The sequence below is a fragment of the Lithobates pipiens genome, unplaced genomic scaffold, assembly GCF_037356315.1.
Source record: "Lithobates pipiens isolate NorthernLeopardFrog02 unplaced genomic scaffold, aLitPip1_a1.2 Scaffold_19, whole genome shotgun sequence".
In the NCBI taxonomy this organism is placed as follows: Eukaryota; Metazoa; Chordata; class Amphibia; order Anura; family Ranidae; genus Lithobates; species Lithobates pipiens.
In genome coordinates, this window is record NW_027507764.1 from 514,284,226 (window position 1) to 514,300,275 (window position 16,050).

The 16,050-nt window shown below is 41.4% G+C and overlaps 1 protein-coding gene across 2 annotated transcripts in view; it reads left to right on the plus strand.

Annotated features, from left to right (window-relative positions):
* Positions 1-16,050, plus strand: part of ZFPM2 (zinc finger protein, FOG family member 2) — a 509,990-nt gene that overhangs the window by 422,378 nt on the left and 71,562 nt on the right. The gene's annotated exons all lie outside the window — the stretch shown is intronic.

A 16,050-nucleotide genomic window follows, 5' to 3' on the forward strand; every position in this document is an offset into this window, starting at 1 on the left:
GATCGGACTTTGTCCGATTGTGTGTAGAGAATTCCGATCGGACAAAGTGCCACGCATGCTCAGATCAAATTCCTAGACCAAAGCTAATGGCTACTAGCCTGAACGTAGTCCCGTCGTAACGAAATAATGTCATCACGTTACGTACGATCGGATTTTCCGACAACTTTGTCCGACCGTGTGTATGCAACACAAGTTTTGGACAAAATCCGTCGGACAAAATCCGATGGATTTTGCTGTCGGAATGTCCGACTGTGTGTACAAGGGCTTAGAGTGATGGCCACCGTCCTTCTCCCGTGGAGGGAGGGGGGTGTTAGTTTGTGCTGCTCCTCCTTCAATATTTTGAGCACCAGCCACCACTGCCCCTTAATACTTACCTTAGCCCCCCTCTCGATCCAGCAATGTCCACGAAAGCATTGCTTCTCTGGGGACTCACACTCCTGATTGTCTTTTGCTCCTGCTGCTGTCAATCAAAGCCAGAGAGCCATTCGTGAGACGGCGAGAGTAGGGCCAAGCCACAGCTCTGTGTGGACAGTGCCTTGAAAAACTATTCATACCCTTGACATTGTTCACATTTTGTCATCTTACAACTAAAAATGTAAATTTATTTTATTGGGATTTTATGTGATAGACCAACAAAAAGTGGCACATAATTGTGAAGTGGAAGGAAAATTATAAATGGTTTAAAAAATTTTTTACAAAAAAATATGTGAAAAATGTAGCGTGCATTTGTATTCAGCCCCCCCAAGTCAATACTTTGTAGAACCACCTTTTGCTGCAATTACAGCTGCAAGTCTTTTTGGGGATGTCTCTACCAGCTTTGCACATCCAGAGAGTGACATTTTTGCCCATTCTTCTTTGCAAAATAGCTCAAGCTCTTTCAGATTGGATGGAGAGCGTCTGTGAATAGCAATTTTCAAGTCTTGCCACAGATTCTTAATTGGATTTAGGTCTGGACTTTGACTGGGCCATTTTAACACATGAATATGCTTTGATCTAAACCATTCCATTGTAGCTCTGGCTGTATGTTTAGGGTCTTTGTCCTGTTGGAAGGTGAACCTCCTCCCCAGTCTCAAGTTTTTTTCAGACTCTAAGGCCGCGTACACACGCGCGGACTGTTCGCCCAACTTTGTCCGTCCAACAGTTTCGGCAAACAGTCCGCTCAAACTTAGCATGGACGGACATGGCCACACACGACGGACGAACAGTTTGCTGAAACCGTGCGCGATGACGTGAACGGCACGTACGACGGGACGAAAAATACGACGTCCTATACACTGCATTATAGCTTTCGGCGTGAAAATCCTTTCTGAGCATGCGCGAGACTTAGTTGGCCGAACAAGCCTACACACGAGCGAACAGTCCGCTGAAACCTTGTTTCAGCGGACAGTTTTTCGGAATTTCCGTAAGACCTTGTTCGTCCAACTGTCCGCTGAAACTGTCCGCTGAAGCCCCACACACGAGCGGACTGTCCGCCCAAACACTGTTCAGCGGACAAGGTTGGGCGAACAGTCCGCGCGTGTGTACGCGGCCTAACAGGTTTTCTTCCTGCTATGGATGAATTTGGCTCCATCCATCTTTCCATCAACTCTGACCAGCTTCCCTGTCCCTGCTGAAGAAAAGCATCTCCACAACATGATTCTGCCACCGCCATGTTTCACTGTGGGGATGGTGTGTTCAGGGTGATGTGCAGTGTTAGTTTTCTGCCACACATAGCATTTTGCTTTTAGGCCAAAAAGTTCATGGCTTCTCGCAAACTGCAAACAGGACTTCTTATGGCTTTCTTTCAACAATGGCTTTCTTCTTGCCACTCTTTCATAAAGGTCAGATTTTGTGGAGTACACGACTAATAGTTGTCCTGTGAACAGATTCTCCCACCTGAGCTGTGGATCTCTGCAGAGTTATCATGGAACCTCATGGCTGTTTCTCTGATTAATGCTCTCCTTATCCGGCCTGTCAGTTTAGGTGGATGGCCATGTCTTGGTAGGTTTGCAGTTGTGCCATACTCTTTCCATTTTCGGATGACGGATTGAACAGTGCTCTGTGAGATGTTCAAAGCTTGGAATATTTATTTATAACCTAACCCTGCTTTAAACTTCTCCACAACTTTATCCCTGACCTGTCTGGTGTGTTCCTTGGCCTTTGTGATGCTGTTTGTTCACTAAGGTTTTCTAACAAACCTCTGAGGGCTTCACAGGACAGCTGTATTTATACTGAGATTAAATTACACAGAGGTGGGCTCTATTTACTAATTAGGTGACTTCTGAAGGCAATTGGTTCCACTAGATTTTAGTTAGAGGTATCACAGTAAAGGGGGCTGAATACAAATGCACACTACACTTTTCACATATTCATTTGTAAAAAAAAAATTGAAAATCATTTATCATTTTCCTTCCACTTCACAATTATGTGCTACTTTTTTTTGGTCTATCACAAAAAATCCCTATACAATACATTTATGTTTTTGGTTGTAAGATGACAAAATGTGGAAAATGTCAAGGGGTGTGAATACTTTTTCAAGGCACTGTAAATGGATACACAGAGCCGGGGGTCAAGAGCAAGCCTGCTTTGGGCACCTGGCAGGAGGGAGGAGTCAGGAGCGCTGGCAGGGGACCTGAGAAGACGAGGATCAGGGCTGCTCTGTGCAAAACCATTACCCCGAGCAGATAAGTATAACATGTTTGTAATTTTAGGAATGCAAAAATTAGACTTTAATATCACTTTAACTTTGCCAATCACACTACAATTAGTTCTCAGCATGGTCACGATAAGAAAAATGTCTAAAATACCATGAATTGGCATTCAGGTGAATTCACCTACTTTCAGTGATAACCAAGTCTTCCTCTCTTCTACCACATCAAGGCTGCTCTCTCTCCTGCTGATCTTTCCCCTATTACTGACTTGCCATGCTTTATGTACTGTGTTTCTTGGTATGGGATCATTTTGGTAGAGGCAAGAGTTTGAGTTTGTGGTCTGATGACTGGTCATTGCAACTTTTTATGTTGCACGGTGTTTGCGCAGCAATTTTTCAAAAGCATTTTTTTGGAAAGAAACAGTTTCATGAATAAAAAAAAAACAAATAAACAAAAGTTAGCCATATTTTTTTGTATACTATGAAAGATGATGTTATGCCGAGTAAATAGATACCTAATATATCATGCTTTAAAATTGAGCACGCTTGTGGAATGGCGCCAAACTTCAGTACTTAAAAATCTCCATGGGCTATACTTAAAAATTTTTTACAGGTTACATGTTTAGAGTTAGGCCGCGTACACACGGGCGGATTGTCTGCCCAACTAAGTTCGTCAGACAATCCGACAGACAGTCCGTCCAAATTTTGAATGAACGGACTTGACCACACACGATGAACAGACAGTCCGCTGAAAACTTGCGCGATGACGTGTACAGCACGTACGACGGGACTAGAAAAACGACGTCCAATACACTGCAATGCAACCTTCGGCCGTGTAAATCCTTTCTGAGCATGCGCCATACTTAGTCCGTCCAACTTGCCTACACACGAGCGGACTGTCCGCTGAAACCAAGTTTGGACGGACAAAACCAAGTTTCAGCGGACAAAATTACGGAAATTCCGAAAGACAAAGTCCGTCAGACTGTCCGCTGAAAAAGTCCGCTGAAGCCCACACACGAGCGGATTGTCCGCTGAAACACGGTTCAGCGGACTAAGTTGGGCAGGCAATCCGCCCGTGTGTACGCGGCCTTACAGAGGAGGTTTAGAGCAAGAATTATTGTTCTCTCTCTAATGATCTTGGCATACGTAAATATAAATAGAAAAAAATTGGTGTATATCTAATGGCAGTCAGCACAACACTAAGACAATCGCTCAAAACATTGAAATACATATGTATACAAACTAATGTACACACCATGCATTGACCACAAAAACTAATAATAATGAAAATGAGATGTGAAATTCACACCCAAGTCCATGCTCTCACACTTTGAATGACAATTACTCAGTCATGCAACACTGTACCCAAATGAATTTTTTGTCCTTTTTTTCCCAACAATAGAGCTTTCTTTTGGTGGTATTTGATCACCTCTGGGGTTTTTATTTTTTGCGCTATAAATGAAAAAAGACCCGAAAATTTAGAAAAAAAACGCATATTTCTTTGTTTCTGTGACAGAATTATGCAACTTATTAATTTTTCTTCATAAATTTTGGCCACAATTTATACTGCTACATATCTTTGGTAAAAATAACCCAAATTAGTGGATATTATTTGGTCTTTGTGAAAGTTAGAGAGTCTACAAGGTGTGGTGCGAATCGCACAAAATTGATCACATCTGATGTACTGGTGGCCTATCTCGCTTCTTGTGACCCGAACAAGTCAGGAAAGTACAAATACCCCCCAAATGACCCCTTTTTGGAAAGTAGACATTCCAAGGTATTTAGTAAGAGGCATAGTGAGCTTTTTGATGTTGTCATTTTTTTCCCACAATTCTTTGCAAAATTAAGATTTTTCATTTTTTTTTCTCCACAAAATTGTCATTGTAATAGGTTATTTCTCTCACGTGGCATGTGTATACCACAAATGACACCCCCCAAAAAATTCTGCTACTCCTCCTGAGTATTACAATACCACATGTGTGTGACTTTTTCACAGCCTGGCCACATAGAGAGGCCCAACATGCAGGTAGCGCCATCATGTGTTCTAGGAACATAAATTACACATCTAACTTGTTGACTATTTATTACACTTTTGAAACACCAGGACAATGACACGTGGCACTGATGACAGATGGCGCTGATACGTGGCAATGATGACACTTATACGTGGCACTGATGACAGGTGGCACTGATGACAGATGGCACTAATATGTGGCACTGATGACAGATGGCACTAATATGTGGCACTGATGACACGTGGCACTTATACGTGGCACTGATGACACGTGACACTAATACGTGGCACTAAAGACACGTGGCACTAATACGTGGCACTGAAGACAGATGGCACTAATACGTGGCACTAATACGTGCCACCGATGACAGATGGCACTAATACATGGCACCGATGACGCGTGCCACTGATGACAGATGGCACTGATAAGTGGCATTGATGACACGTGACACTGACAACAGATGGCACGTGACACTGACAGGTGGCATTGATGACAAATGGCACTGATACGTGGCACTGATGACAGATGGCACTATGTGGCACTGATGACACGTGGCACTGATGACAGATGGCACTGACGACAGGTGGCACTGACAACAGGTGGCACTGGGGGCAGGTAGCACTGGGGGCAGGTAGCACTGGGGTGGATGGCACTGGGGGCAGGTAGCACTGGGGTGGATGGTACTGGGGGCAGGTAGCACTGGGGTGGATGGCACTGGGGGCAGGTAGCACTGGGGTGGATGGCACTGGGGTGGATGGCACTGGGGCAGATGGCACTGGGGCAGATGGCACTGGGGCGGATGGCACTGGGCAGATGGCACTGCTGGGGGCGGATGGCACTGCTGGGGGCGGATGGCACTTTTTATTTTATTTTTTTACTTTTTTTTTTTTTTTTTTACTACAGGCAGAACGGCTGCCGCTGCAGCCGTTCATCTCTCCCCTCTCACACTGTCTGTGCGAGGAGGGAGAGCGGCGCTGAGAGATGATCTCATATGTTTACATATGAGATCATCTCCCATTGGACACGCCGATCACGCTGTAAACGGCCGCTGTGATTGGCCGTTTACAGCGATCTGTGTTTGCCTGTCCCCGGGGGACACGGCGAACACAGAACTTCCGCGATGCGCGCCCGCGGCGGCGCGCATTGCGGAAGTAAACATCAGGACGTCCAGGGACGACCACCCGGACGAACGCGCCTGCTCTACGGCCGTCATTCGGCCATAGGGCGGGCGCGAGGTGGTTAAATAAACAATGAAAACAAATTGTGTAACTGGAAGTAAGATTTCACGTGACATCAATGTTGAAGTGAGGACACAGACAATAGAACCAACGCTGGTTAGTGAGGAGGCTTACCGGAGTGAGAGGACTCAAATGGGCATATGCTCAGTGAGTCAACAAGGCTTATGGTGCCACCACCAAAATATGGGACCTTCACATCTGGGTTCCAGATCAAGTTGTAAGGCAATCCAATTGGTCAAGAGATGTCACCAAGAAGCTGTCTTCAGAAGCTCCTAGCGCTTCTAGATCTCGGTGTATGCAACCTGTGTGTATCTGGCTCTGATACTAGCCAGTGCCTCACCAACCACTGACCTCACCACAAGTCCCTGGTCTGGTGCGTCCACGTTCTCCATTTCAGGGTCAGTCGGGCCCAAATCTTTTCCGTGAATTTTGACCTGAAATGGTACCAAAGACGCACAGGACTCATGTGCAATCCGCTGGAATCCATGGAAATGTGTGAAAACGCTCCATGGCGAGCCAGTCTCATTATCTCCTGTAATGCAAATTGGATGGTGAAACCATTTCAAGATGTTTCCTATAAATTTGAAAATCTTCACTTTTTAAGTTCAGGTCCGCTTTAAAGGTGTAGGGCAGTGTATCTAAAGTGCAGACATGTGAATAGCTCCTGTAGATATAACTATTTTGGGATCCTTGACTTCTGGTATTTGTTCTCAATAAACTAGCTCTTCTTGTATGACATCTTTAGCACTCTGAGATATAGTACAGGCAAGAGGATACCTGCTTATATAAATTCCTATGACCTTGTGCACTGTGATTCATATTGGCCGTACAATGTATCTTGCATATCATTCTGCCAATTGTAGATGAATATGAAATAAGGAAACTCTCCCTGTGCCTTGACAGTATTGTTACTACACCGGAGAGCCCAGTAACCCTTGTCACTCGCATGCCTTTTATTTGGACTATTAATCACAAGTGCATCGTTATGCAGAGTGACAACATTTTAAACGCTCACTGTCCCCCTTAACCCGACATATCTACTGGAATTTATTTCCTGCGCACAATATCCCCGAGGAAGATGTTTACATCCTTGCTACAACTTACAAAAACTATAAAAAGTTTTGTAAACTAAATAGATTTTTGTCTGTTCGGCTGTTTGTTATATTAGACTTTTATATCCAGATTCTCTCTCAGAGGAGTACAGATGGAAAAAAAAAAGTGCTTTTCAGCAAAAAATTATTTAGTTTACGTCCTTTCAGTTTAATCCCTGGTTTATTATGGAATAACGTGTTAGTCTACTCAAAACTGATATTTCAATGTTTGGTAGATGCCAGAAAATTAGACTTGTGCACAATGGAAAATTTTGTTTAGGTTAGTTGTCATTCGTAAAATACATCATTTCATTCTGTTATATTTGTTACGTTACGTTAATTTGTTTTCGGATAATTCCATATTTCTGTAGAGTGTCGATATTCGTTATCCTGAATCTCAAATCATGTCGAATTCTTTTGTTATATCCACTATACTTTATTTTGTATTAGTTGAAATTTATATATATAACTATATATATATATATATATATATATATATATATATATATATATATATATATATATATATGCATATTGATTCGTGATAATGATTAGTAGTTTGGAAATTTGTTTGTTTATTGAATCTTTTAACACACACAATGACAATATCTCTTCTCCTCTTCTCAAATACAACACAACACCCTTCTCACTCAGTTCTCAGGAATACACTATGCCAGTAATCCAACCTCCAAAAAACAAAATTAATCAGCTGATTAGACTAGATTTACTTTGAGTTGACTGTTTGTTTCATTAGATCTATAACGAATTACCGAATCATGTCAAATTCATTCATTATATTTACTATAATTTCCTTCATATTCGTTGAAATTCGTTATTTTTTTATTCGGACATTCGGATGCATCCGAATGTCCAAAAGATGCAAAATTTGGCCGAATTTCGATTTGTTAGTAAACAAATTGCACATGTCTACAGAGAATTAAAACAGCAGACAGTTATTTATACCTCTTCTTTACTTGAGTGGTAAGATCTCTGCACTTGAGCTCCTGGGTCTGTATACCTGCTGTGGCCATTATGAGGGCTTTCCATTCTCCAAGCTGGATGTATTAGGTCTCTTTCAGACAGGAACTTTTTGCCCTCCGCTATGGATCGATTTACTGGCTGTTATGTTCGGTTTTCTGGTTTCAGTATTTTAGATGTGCTTTATCACTGAAGTTCATGGCGATCAGGATTGAAAGCATAGGGTCATGGCTAGACATGTGCATAAAGAAAAAAAATTGTTTGGTTCAGTTCATTATTTATATAAATCTGTTTAATTCGTTTTCGGAATTTGTATTCAAATCGATTCAAATTTTCGAATTTGGACTGATTTGAAAAGTTTTCAAATACATTTCGAATAGTTTTCGAATTTGAAAAGTTTTCTAATTCGAAAAGTTTATGAATTTGAACAGTATTCCAATTTACAAAGAGAATAAAATAGAATAGAAAATAAGGAATAGAATAGAAAAAAATAGAATAGAATTGAAAATAAAATAAAAGAATAGAATATAATAAAGAGTAAAACAGAACAAAATAGGATAGAAAAAAAGAAGAGAATAGAAGGGAATAGAATAGAAAGGAATAGGATAGAATAATCATCTTCTGAAATTCGAATAGAATAGAAAAGAATAGAATAAAAAAAATGGAATAGAAATAGATATAACCATTTTCCAAAATTCTAATTCAAATACTTCCAGTTTAACGCCATATAAATCTGTGTGCGTTACTGACAGTTTAACGCCATACAGTTTTCTGCGTTACTACCAGTTTAACGTCATATAGTTTTGTGCGTTACTGCCAGTTTAACGCCGTATTGTTCTGTGTGTCACTATACATTTGGCGCATTATATTGCAGTATATTATAGTGATTCCGTGGAGTGTGTCTGTGCAGCATGAGTACTCAAATTAAAGTGTACCAAACACCTCTTTACATTGATTAAAGTGCATCCACGTACAGATTTTAACTTCTTCTTTACATTTGCTTATAAGCGCCGCCCCCTCTCTCACAATAATATCTGGTAGGATAACAAGGAGAGGCAGAAGTTCCCTTGGCACTGTAAGGGGGCCAGCAAAAAATGTGTCCACAGGCAAAATTTCCTCTGTTTAGTGAGTTTGCCCGTGCTATCCAGCCACAGTATGCAGAGGAGGGGGTGGGCTGGCTTACTAAACCTTCCTCATCCTCTTCATCCTCTGTCATGCAAGCAGAGGCAAGAGTGGATAAACCTGCCTCTTTGTCCACATCTATTCCTGCCATAGCCCCAATATCAGCCATTGAGGAGTCAGCTGAGTTATTTGGCCACAGGGTCAGCCACTTGCTCCTTGTTGATGCCCAGCCATTACTGGATGTAGATGTTGGTTCTGAGATTGAGAATGACAGGAACATGAGCCTAGAGAGAGGGAGGAACACTGGTAGACAAATTGGCATTCATGTTCCCCAAGCCAAAGCATATTACCAAGTTGTGTCTAGTGGTAATAATGAAGATGGAGGAGATGGAGATGATGATGATGAGGTCACTGATGCCCCTTGGGTGCCCGATAGAGCCGAGGATGAAACTGAAGGTAAGGCAGCACAACCCTAGGAAGGCCAGTATCAAGAAAGAGTAGAGAGTAGCCACCCTATTCCATCACATTCTGCAGCTGTTATCTCCTGGCCCACTCCCCAAATCTCAGCTGTCTGGGCCTTTTTCAGCACTTCTGCAGCAGATCGTACTGTTGCTATCTGCAAACTGTGTCTCAGGCACATCAAACGTGGCAAAAACACCAACCATATGCATATCATTGCAGTTTTTTTTGCCTTTTTCAAGAGCACATCTATAGGGTTACGGTGGGAAGGCCCCCCCGACATCCAAAGAGTAATTTTTCTGCACCTGTTTGACAGGTGCATATCATTGCAATTATTGCTGCAGCAGATTCTAGACATGGTACAGATCTGCCACTTTATGGGTAGACTAACCTGTAAAGTGGCCGTAACCCCCCCCCCACCCCCCCAGGCACTATATTGGAAGGAATTTTTCATTTTTAGGCTTTACTTTTAAAAATCAAAAAATCACTGCTCATTTAAAAATGTGGTTTTTCGCAAACTTTTATTTTTATTAATACATGTGCCCTTTCCTATTTGGAGATAAAAGAAGTTGTGGAAGTACTGCATGTGGTTACTGATGGGAGGGTCAGGATTGTTGGAGGGTAGGGTGTTGTAGAGAAGGGAAGGTGTGTGATTCTTGTACCCGATATTATCAAACACCTTGTGAGTCCTGGAGGTCCAATAGACAAAACACATGACCACAGCTACCATCTCTCCCCTTTGAGAAACAGATGCCTTTTCCCTGAGTATTCTAATGACTTATATAGATTTACAACATCTTTCGTCTGGGTCTACACACCTATCTCTTTGTGCCAATATTACAGCCCTAAATCCTGTTATCAGCCGACATTGTGATACATAAAAAATAGACAACGGGGAAAGCAGCGACGATGGAAAGCCTGTAAACCTCGGCGGCACTTTACATTGACATTAATGCCGGATGAAACCGGAGCAGATGTGCCTTGTTCTTTTAAAATCATTACAATGTTTGCATAGACCGGCTAATGTTTGTTTTACATGTAAAGGGATTCTTATTTGTCTCATAGACACATTTCTAATGAAACCCATTAGAATTCATAGACCAACGGGTTTGTTAAAATACGTCGGCTGCTGATATTGACTGATATCCCTGCTACTGTTATCTTTTTAATTGGATCTGTTGAAATTCTAATGAGATAATGGGAACTTTCCGTATTCTATAATATAAATTTCTGGAAGTCTTCACTTTAATCTCTGGCCAGCCAGGCATTACCCACACTAGCCAGGTATGAATTTCCTAATCCTGATTGAATGTGTCTAGTTGCATTTAATTTACTTCTTTAAAGAAATGGGTGAACTTGCTGAATTTTAAGTGCTAATGACGTTGAAAGACTAATATCACCACCTAGAGTTGAGCGTGTCTCAGGAACATGCACTGTAGGTCTCAGCGCTGTTTCGTGCGAGCTTGTCTGTATCCTCATCTAAATCACATGCCTTTTGGCAAGGACTTTGTTTTAACTAATGAGTCGAAGAACATCTAATCTAACTCTGAATTTGTACAGTTCACCAGTATATCTGTCTGATATACCTATTAAGTGATCACGCCATCCAAAACTCATATTTTAGTTTTGGTTAATGTTTAAGCTGAAGTCCAGGCAATCTGCTAAATACACAACTCAAATACATTTCTGTAAACTGTCTTAGCTGCCAAAATATTTGTAATGGTGTTCAGTCAGTATGGCGACCTTACTTTTTGCCACTTTATTTAAATTATGAATATAGTGGCAAAAAGTCATCAATCAACTTCAGCCAATTACACTGATGAGGTCATCCCTCTGCTCTCTTCTCCAATAAGCATGTTGACAAAGGGAGACAGACAAAACTGGAAACACAGCAGAAACTGTTATGCCGCCTACTCACGGTCGGATTTTCTAACGGGAAATGTTGGATGTGAGCTTGTTGTCGGAAAGTCCGACCGTGTGTATGCTTCATCCAACATTTTCTGTCTTTTTTTTCACCAACAAATGTTTGCTAGCAGGTTTTCAAATTTTCCGCCAACAAAACTTTGTTGTTGGAAAGTCCGATACACAAGTTCGTCGCACAAAAGTTCACACATTCTCGGAATCAAGCAGAATGAGCCGCACTGTCTATTGGACTTCCTTTTTCTCGGCTCGTCGTACGTCTTGTATGTCACCGCGTTCCCACGTTTGGAATTGTTGGCCAACATTTGTGTGACCGTGTGTATGCAAGACAAGTTTGAGCCAACAACTTTCGAACAAAAACCCATGGTTTTGTTGGCGGAAAGTCCAATAGTGTGCAAGGGGGCAATAGGCTTAAGGTGCTGCTCCTCCCTCTCCCAGAGTGAGACCTGCTTTGAAGGGTATTACATGATAAGGATATCAAGGCAGATCTAGGTACTTATGGTAGTTATATTTAAAATGCATTCTACAGTAATGCCCTGTACGTGACCGGTTTTCCCGTCGGAATAAACTCTGAAGGTTTTTCAGATGGAGTTCTGACGAAATTCCTCTGAAACTGTCTTGCGTACACATGATCACACCAAAGTCCGATCGTCAAGAATGCGGTGACGTACAAAACACGTACGACGGGACTAGAAAAAGGAAGTTCAATAGCCAGTAGCCAATAGCTTCCGTCTCGTACTTGCTTCAGAGCATGTGTTGATTTTGGTCCGTCGGAACAGCATACAGATGAGCGGTTTTCCCAATAGGAATTGGTTGCATTGGAAATATTTAGAACATGTTCTATTTCTAGGTATGTCAGAATGTTTGAAAAAAAAAAAATTCAGATGAGGCATACACACGAATAAACGATGAAAAGCTTCCGTCTGACTTTTTCTGTCGGACATTCCGTTCGTATGTACGCGACATATAAGTTTTGCAAGACAAGCAACATTTTTTAATACATTTTGACTTGATTGACAAGTGATGTCTTGATATATAAGTAGCGTCATGTCACAACTGAGTATAAAAGAGGTGCCTTTAGGTGTAGCAATATGGTTACATTTCATCAAGGCACAACATTTAGCAAAATATTGCTACACTAATGCCTGGTACACACGATCAGAAAATCATACGAAAAATTCAGATTTTGGAGCGATCGTAGGATAATCTGATCATTAGTGGGGACTTTGAAGATCAGAACAGCCTGGAATTTTAGGGTCTCAGGGTCTAGAAGAAGCTTCAGGTATGTTCTGGTGGCAACTCCAGAGTCAGAGTGACAGAGTTACTATAAGGTTTAGGGTTGTTTGCATACTGTGCTCCAAACTCAGTGGTTCTAGCTAGCTGTGGATTAGGAAACCCTCATAAAACCAGTGCATTAAAGGTGTTCCACAGCTAAGGCATAGCATTGTCATTTTTTTTAACATCAGCATTGTTATAGCAATATAAAATATAGTTATATTTTGCACAACCCTATATAAACTTACTTGAAACATTTCCTTTCATGTTGTGAGTTCTGCCCATCTCTTTCCACAACTTCCTGGATTTCCTTTTTGCTTTGTGTGGTGATTTTTGCTGAATATGTCAGGATGTTGTACATTTGTACATTTAGAGGGCTTTCACACTGCCGTGCCCATAGCGTCGGTGGTAAAACGCTGCTATTTTTAGTGGCATTTTACCATCGGATTTGCAGCGCATTTCGGGTAAAAGCGCCCCGCTAACGGCCGAGAAAGAGTTAAAACCGCCCGCAATATGCTGCAATACCTGCGTTTTGCCGTCGGTATTGCAGCGCTGCCCCATTGATTTCAATGGGAAGCAGTGGTGGAGGAGCGGTAAACACACCGCTCCTTCACCGCTCCAAAGAAGCTGCTGGCAGGACTTTTGCTGACGTCCTGCCAGTGCACTGATCCGGTGTGAAAGCCCTCAGGCTTTCACACTGGAGACAATGGTGCAGCAGTTTGAGGGCGGATTGCAGGCGCTATTTCTAACGCTATAGCGCCTGCAAAACGCCCTCGGTGTGAAAGGGGTCTTAAGGTTGACAAGAGTCCATAGTGCAACCAATGGCTATTCATTCAATATTTTATGTCTAATTCTAAGGACTACTTATCCCATGGTACCCTGCTGCCTGCAAACAGTGATTCCTGCACTGACTCTGCCTCCTGAATCTCCTCCTCTCAGCACCTCTGAAGTTCAGAAAACAGTCTCTGAATGTTCGAATCATTAATGCCTGCTCAAATGTCATAGTAAAAAAAAATGTATCACATAATTCAAGGAAGTAAATGTGTCAGATTCTTCAAAAAGTATGTTTCAAACTCTAGATTCATTCTGAATAATCAGAGTAGTCTAGAATTTAAAAAAAACAATGTGGTAATGAATATTAAATCTTAAATTATGATCATAGATACACTTTAAAGAGGAGATCCGGTCATATTTAAAAAAATAAAAATAAAAGTCAGAAGCTACAAATACTGAATATACAGACACCAGCAGAGGGATCTAATGCGGTCATCGCCGGGCCAGATTTTTTTTCTGGTCTGCAGGTCCCCAGCACTGCCATCTTGCTTGTGGGATGCCAGCTGTGACTTTCTGGTGTTTCTGGTGTTTCATAGACGAATTCCCACTGCACATGCACAAGACGCGCTACGCTTTCTGAATGTCCCCTCAGTCTCCTGGGGCATGTGATGTGTCCCAGGAAGTTGTGGGCAGATGGGGGGGGGGGGGGCAAAGTTCCGCTCTGCTCGCCTAGGTGAGAGTATCTGTCAGTAAATAGGTACCTTCTCCCAGAACAAAAAATCCTCCAAAAATGGTGGAGAATTGGGTGGAAGTAGATAAGCGGAACATCCCTTTTCAGGTAAAGTTCCACATTAATGATAAGTGCATCTGCAATTTCCTCTTAGTCTCCTGGCAAATCCTCAAAATATCTTTTGACCCTGCTAGTGTAGTCCACCTAATACAGCTTTCTGTTGTGCTGTGGAAACAATGCTGCACTGCTCTTGAATTCAGAGCAGAGTTGCCACTCTCATGTACCCTATGCCTGCTTGCACTACAGTGAGATGATGTAAATGTTGAGGGCATGGTAGATTTGTCACTGCTGTTTCACAAGCCTGTAATTGGTCAATCCCCACCTGACCACACCTAGTCCTGCCCACTGCTTTCTAGATTGACAGCACTGCTTCTATTTCTGAAACCTTCTACTGTGAGCTGCAGTGTCTGGGACGGGGAGTGCTTGAGATAGAAATGAAGGAGGATTCGGATCAGTTATGGAAAGTAAAGAAAGTTTTGTTAACTTTATGAGACTTGTGAAATTTAAAAAAAGTGATTTGGTTCTAGTTTAGACTGTCATACAGGGGTCTTTAGTTATACTTTAAAATTGTTTTTTCTGTGCTTCCTACAAACTGTAGCAGAATTCCCTCACTTATGATTCTATGTCAAAAAAAGGAGTACTTAATTTTTTCCAGCAGGGTCCCTCGAGCGTTGCAACCAGTCCTCTGCATCCTCCTCTCTGAGGGCCCTTTCACACTGGTCCACTGAAAAAGTTTGGTAAAAATGTATATATGTTATCTTATATGTTATTGTGATGGAGCCTCTTGGGTACCCTGTTTGAGTGTTTCTATTAGTATAACGCTTCCTCCAGTCTGAACATAGATACCAGATATTATAACTGCATAGCATACAAGACTAGCCGACAAATAGCTTGTATGAGATTTATTGGAAAAACTCACACCGAATATATACAGTACACAATCAGATGAGGCTGATCACATTATCATATGTAAAGGCAACTCTATACAGAAATATAGTTAACATGAGCTAATTAAATAGTCACTTAAACTAGCCTGGGTCACGCAATGCCCACCCAGACAATGTGATTAATCAGACTAGGCAACCCAATTAACAATTAACAATTAACCATGGGACAGACAAGCTTAGCAGAAAACACATACCACCTTAATAAACAGACAATAGCAGGAGACCACCAGGAACAGACTGTCCAGCTATTGGAGTACATGACACAGAGATCAATGTGACCAGGTCTTTCAATAAACATTAAAACAGAGGGATAGGGTGCGCTATGGAATCTGTTATACAGAGAGTATGTAGTGTAATATAGGTAAGAGCAGCCTCTATTATGTTTCCATCCAGATGGATGGAACAGTAAAATAGGGGAAAGAAGGAAAATAGATGTGGCGCTATACCTTATAAAACTCACTAAAAAATATAAAATGTAATATAATATTGTACAAATTTTCCAGCCTGCTGGCTAGTATTTTTTTAAAAACAGCGAGAAACCTTAATGGACTGTATAGTAAAATCAATAATAAAATCAATACACAATAAAGTGCTGGAGGTTAGTCCTTATTAAATAGTGAATGCAAAGTGAATATAAAGTGAATATAAATTTTCCAGCCTGCTGGTTAGTAAATGCAATAAAACTGTACGGTCCACTCAAATTAGGTAAAGGTGAATAAATAAATATTTAGATAAATAATTAGTAAAACTATCATGAATCAATCAATACTTAATAGTGAAAGCTATTAGAGTTGCTTGTGACTGTGATTGTA